We start from the raw sequence: 6,000 nt of genomic DNA on the forward strand, positions 1-6,000 counted from the left end.
TCGGGTGGCAGGGAGTCATGGGAGGCTGAGTTTGTAAGTATTATTTGATTTCTTTTTTTAAATTAAATTTTGTAATTTGTTTCACTTCATTATGTAGTGTGTTTTAATACGTTGTATGTTCAAATTGTTTTGTAGTATCATATCGTTGGTAGGATGCCTACTCCTAGAGAGGTAGGCTACCATTGAGGTCATAATTGGCGTCCACTTGGCAGCGTTAGTACAAGAAGGGACTCATCACGAAGGAGCAATATAATCGCACCATGAGGATTCCACCACGAGAAGAGGTATGTTTTATTTTTTACATGAAAAGTATAGATAACTCTAATTTATTGTTTGTAATGGTATTTATATACCTTAATCCTTTGCGTAGGCGAACCCTGATGTAGTTGAGGATAGTGAAGGGGGGACTAGCAGTAGCGGTGGTGGCAATGGCAGCGGCACAGGCAGCGGTGGTGGTAGCGATGATGATGCCTCTTCTGAGGAGATATAGAGGAGCCCCATGCATGCATGCCTCCCCATGGCTTGTAATTTTCATTTTTGATATGTATTACTTTCAGCTAGTGCTTGCGACCATGACCATGCTTGAGGTCACAAGCACTACTTTCAGCTAGTGCTTGCGACCATGACCATGCTTGAGGTCACAAGCACTAGAACTCATAATGTAAAAACATTTCATCTATATATATGAAATTTCTTGTTCTACATACATTGTTTTGTTTTCAGTATCCAATCTTCGAAATAATCTTTCTCTGTTTTCCCTAAGCATACAATTTGATGTTGATGGGGGGAAAAAAACCAGAGAGCATGTGGCTTGCAAAGCCACATGCTCTCTGGTTTTTTTCATACCTTTGTTTTACGCATCTATCAGTGCGTCTAAATTGCAGGATAAATGCGCATCTATTCTCATCAAAAACTTGCAAAGTAAACGCTTTTTTAGACACGTAGATACACGCGTGTATAGATGCACAATATGAATATATCCACTTTTTTATAAATATGATTATATATTTACGTAGTGCGTCAATACACACGTCTATATGCACGTCTACGTGGGTGTATGACTCTAACTATAAACACACTTTTAGACGCGATACTATAGATGCAAAAGTAGACGCGGTAATAAACGCGCCCGACATTTTTTTTCATAGTTCAAATATTGCGTCTACAAGTGCGTCTATGGAGCCTTTTTGTTGTAGTGTCAGCTTCCTTAATTAACCCGTTAGGCACTGGTTCTTTTATGTAATAATAGCACTTGACATAAAAAAACAATGTCAAACAAATTCCTTTTCACAGGTTATTATATTTATCTTTGAAGTACATAAAGTCCAGCCTGTAGGCTTATCCACAATCCGCCCAAGGCTATCCAGTAATCCATAGGGATCACTAATCCAAGATTCTTCCCGTAGACTAGTATGCGGGCCTCGAGATCCAATCCCAAGTCACGTTAGCCTCTTGTGCAGGGCCTGAAAGGCGAGGGATTTATGGCCGGAGCCCCCCTAGCACCCAAGCGTCCTTTTGCTCCAAGTAGCGATCAACGGAGAGACCTTTCACGGTGGGTTTGGTCCACTTTCCCAGTGCGGTTAACAACCCCCTTAGTTAGGGTCAGGCAGGCAATCGGGGGTAACTAAAACTGCCTCTCCCTTCAGGCCTTCAACCTGAAGCATTAGATATCCATTTATCCTTTAATTCTTTGATTAAACAAAGAAAAATAGTGCTCCTAAATCTGTAACAAGCACAATCATTTCCATTGATCGTTATTGTTGGCCAACTGCTAAGGAGTGAATCCTTCTTTCCGAATGCATGCAACACTCGATCCGAGAACTTCCGACTTGGCAAGTTCCCCTATATCCTCGGATTAGGGCCGTACCCTATTAACCCGACTTGGTCAATACCTTAAGTCCATATGTTATCCCAATTTATTGGTTGGTCTTTTGCTTTCAAGCAATTATCTTTACCCAAGAAAGATACTATGTTATGATGATTATTCATACTCTTGCAAGATAACTTGCATAAGAATCTGCCAACCTCATTCCAAAGAATTTGGCCATTTCCTTGCGATCAATTCACAAGATCATGCGACTCTACTACTTGTTGCACAAGTGTCGCATCAAGCTATGGGACTATTTACCCTTCGAATGGAGTCACAAAACAATCTGTTCCTAATTACATTAGGCTGACATTATCAGTCCTAGGGCTCCAAGTTCCATCTTTTTAGCGAAATATTCTTAGGGACAAACCCTAGATCACTTCTCAATTATGTTCCAATGTCCCTACATTTCGTGAAAGGTGGGCAAGTATTTAGGGTATAGGAGTTCCAGCCTTAGCAATACGAGCGGCTAGGTCACGTGTTAAATCCTACTTAGTTCTTTGGAATTGAATTAACTCTTCCTAAACTAGTCCCTTCGCGGTTTTTAGGTGTTTAGGTTTAAGCCAACTTGTTTAATTCTTGAAGATAATTATGCTATTATTTCCGTAAACACATGACTCATTGCTCTACGCGTAAGTTGATTTTCAACCCTAACTTTTCGGTTTAAGATAAAGCATAGGCTAGGTTATAGCCTAATTCCAGTTAATCACCCTATAACTTGCAAACAAGATTCATGCTAAAACGTGCAGCCTTTTACTAATAAATATGTAGTTGAAAAATGATATTTATACCAATTTACTAGAGTTATGCAACTTAAGAATCATTTCATGCCTTGCAATTTCCTATGGGTTATTAGCACTTTCCATAATGACTCATTGCAAAGAAGATATGTCCTAATAATGCGACATGCAATTTATACTTCCATGCCTAAACGGAGTGCACTATCTTAATTCTTTTTCATAAATATGGATATTAATCTAAGTTTAGTACATTGAAATGCACAAAAACTACTTGCTAGAAATGCATATCAATTTTTCTGCTCACTTTATTTTGTTTGTTTTATTGAAAATACTAATGACCAAACTTGTCTATCGTAAGCTAATTCTTTTAAATTAACCAAAATATTTAAGACAAAAAATACATCCTATCTTCAAAAATTATCTACACACGATTGAATTATAATAAAGAAAAATAAAAATTAGGAAGAAAAACCTGGACTTGTGGTGAGATGTCCACGTGGATGCTAGGAGATGATCCTCATGCGGTTGCGCCTTGGGCTTTCTTAGGAGCCATCGCGAATGTAGCCTTTTTTCCTTGGGCATGGAGTTACGATCTTATCCGTCTGCTTCGTAAGTGAACATCGAAAAGGATTTAGGTAGAAATTACGCAAAATTGGGTGGAAGAATCCCGAAGAGGAGGGAAAAACAAAGGGTATGAAAGGGGCACACGAAGGGGCTTTGGATTCTTGGGGTAGGGGGTGTTTTAGTAAGCCCACATGACCAGGGTTAGGAGGAAGCCCAAAATAAGAATTCATGGGGGGTTTAAAGTCTTTCGATGGTAAGGCCTCTTTAAAGCCACGAAAAGAAGCTTTTCTGGAATCCCGAGGGGGGGGGAACACAAAAGGTATGAAAGGGCCCCTAGGGAGGAAATTTTGTGTGTGGGAGGTGTTATATGCAAGAGCACATGAAGGGCTTTGCATTTCCGGGAGCAGGAGGGTGTTTTAGCAAGTCCACAAGAATTGTAATGTGTCCACTTATATCTTCACGACACGTCTTAGCAGTCCATCGGAAAGGATGCCTAGAAAGCTCCACCCAGCACTCCCATGGAATGTTACAGGGTTTGCAATCTAGGGCTTTCTGCGTCTGCCATGTATCGAAAGTATTCTGGCCGTTCCCACTTAGGACCAACCTGAATTAGGGTTTTTCTTATTGGTCATTTCCTATTGGCAACTAGCGTCGAACCCAAGCGAACTACTTTACACAGAAACGCAGGTTTGAAGCAGATTCACGCTGCACTTGATTCAAGGAGAACGGAAAACAAGAGGGATGCGAAGCTCAACCTCTTTGCCATAAGGCATAGTCCCATTCCGTTTCCCTAAAACAGTGTAAATCGGGATTAGTCCTAATTCTAGGTCAACGCTTTTGTTGTTCATGTTCTTTGAGGATTTTCTTGCTGTCCATCGTGATTTGAAAAAAGTTCCCGGCCAACCGGGACTACCCATCCATAGGACAGACTTATGGCCACATCCACCGCACTTTCCTCGAGTTGTTTTAGTTATTTAATTACCTAACACATTTAATTGGACATGTATCAATCAGCTTTCTTAATTAGCCCATTAGGCACTGGTTCTTTCATGTAACCATAGCACTTGACATAGAAAGGCAACATCAAACAAGTTCCTTTTTAACAAGTTATCATATTTATCTTTGAAATACAAAAAGTCTAGCCCGTAGGCTTATCCAAAATTCGCTCGAAGGCTATCCAGCAATCCACAGGGATTACCAATCCAAGTTTCTGCCCGTAGACTAGTATGCGGGTCTCGAGATCCAATCCTGAGTCACGTTAGCCTCTTGTGCAAAGCCCAGAAGGCGAGGGATTTACGGCCAGAGCCCCTGGCACCCAAGCGTCCTCCTACTCCAAGTAGCGCTCAAAGGAGAGACCTCTCGCGGCGGGTTTGCTCCACTTTCCTGGCGCGGTTAAGAACCCCCTTGGTTAGGGTCAGGCAGGTAGTCAGGGGGTAATTGAAGCTACCACTCCCTTCACGCCTTCAACGTGAAGTATTAGATATCCATTTATCTCTTCATTCATTGATCAAACAAAGCCAAGCAATGCTCTTAAATCTGTAACAAGAACAAACATTTCCATTGGTTGTTTTTGTTGGCCAATTGCTAAGGAATGAATCATTCCTTTTGAATGCATCCAGCACTCGATCCGAGATGACTTACAACTTGGCAAGATCCCCTATATCCTGGGTTAGGGCGTACCCTATTAATTCGACTTGGTCAAACCTTAAGTTCATAGATTAATCCAAATTTTTGGCTAGTCTTTTGCTTTCCAGCAATTATCTTTACTCAAGAAAGATACTATGTTAGGATGTTTATTCATCCTCTTGCAAGATAACTTGCGTAAGGACCTGCCAACCTCATTGCGAGAGTTGGCCATTCCTTTGTGATCCAAACACAAGATCACAAAACTCCGCACTTGTTGCACAAGTGTCGCATCGACTATGAGACTATTCTACTCATCAAATGGAGTCACGAAACAATCTGTTCTTGATTACATTAGGCTGACATCGTCAGTCCTAGGGTTCCAAGTTCCATCTCGTAAGATTCTTAGGGAAAAACCCTTGATCACTTCCCAAATATGTTTCATTGTCCCTACATTCAATGAATGTGGGCAAGTATTTAAGGTATAGGAGTTTCAATTTTAGCAATACGTATGATTGGGTCATGTATTAATTCCTAGTGAATTTCTTGGAATTTAACACATTCTAAACGAGTACTCCGCGGTTTAGGTGTTTAGGTTTATGCCAATTTGTTTAACTCTTGAAGATAGTTACGTTATCATTTCATAAGCACATGACTCGTTGTCTACGCGTAAATTGATTTTTCAACCCTAACTTATCGATTTAAGGTTAGGCATAGGTTAGGTTAATTCCAACTAATCTTCCTATAACTTGCGAACAAAATTCATGCTAAACAAGCAACCTTTTACTTGATAATTTATGCAGTTGACAAACAATAATTGCTTAGAGTTATGCATCGTAAGAATCATTTCATGCCTTACACTTTCCTAAGGATTCCTAACACTTCCCATGATGATTCTTTGCGAAGAGGATATGGCTTAATAATGTGATATGCAATTTATACTTCCATGTTTAAATGAAGTATACTATTTCAATTTTGTTTTATAACAATGGACATTACTCTAATTTTAATTCATTGCAATGCATAAAGCTATTTGCTAGAAATGCATATCAATCTTTTCTACCTACTTTATTTTGTTTATTTTATTAGAAACACTATTGACTAAATTCCTCCATTGTGAGATAATTTTTCTAAAGCATTTAAGACAAAAAATGCATCCTATTTCCAACAATTATCCTTGCATGATTGAATTATAACAATACCAAA

The sequence above is a fragment of the Lygodium microphyllum genome, chromosome 29, assembly GCF_053477565.2.
Source record: "Lygodium microphyllum isolate KBCC chromosome 29, Lygodium_microphyllum_v1.1.10, whole genome shotgun sequence".
Lineage (NCBI taxonomy): Eukaryota > Viridiplantae > Streptophyta > Polypodiopsida > Schizaeales > Lygodiaceae > Lygodium > Lygodium microphyllum.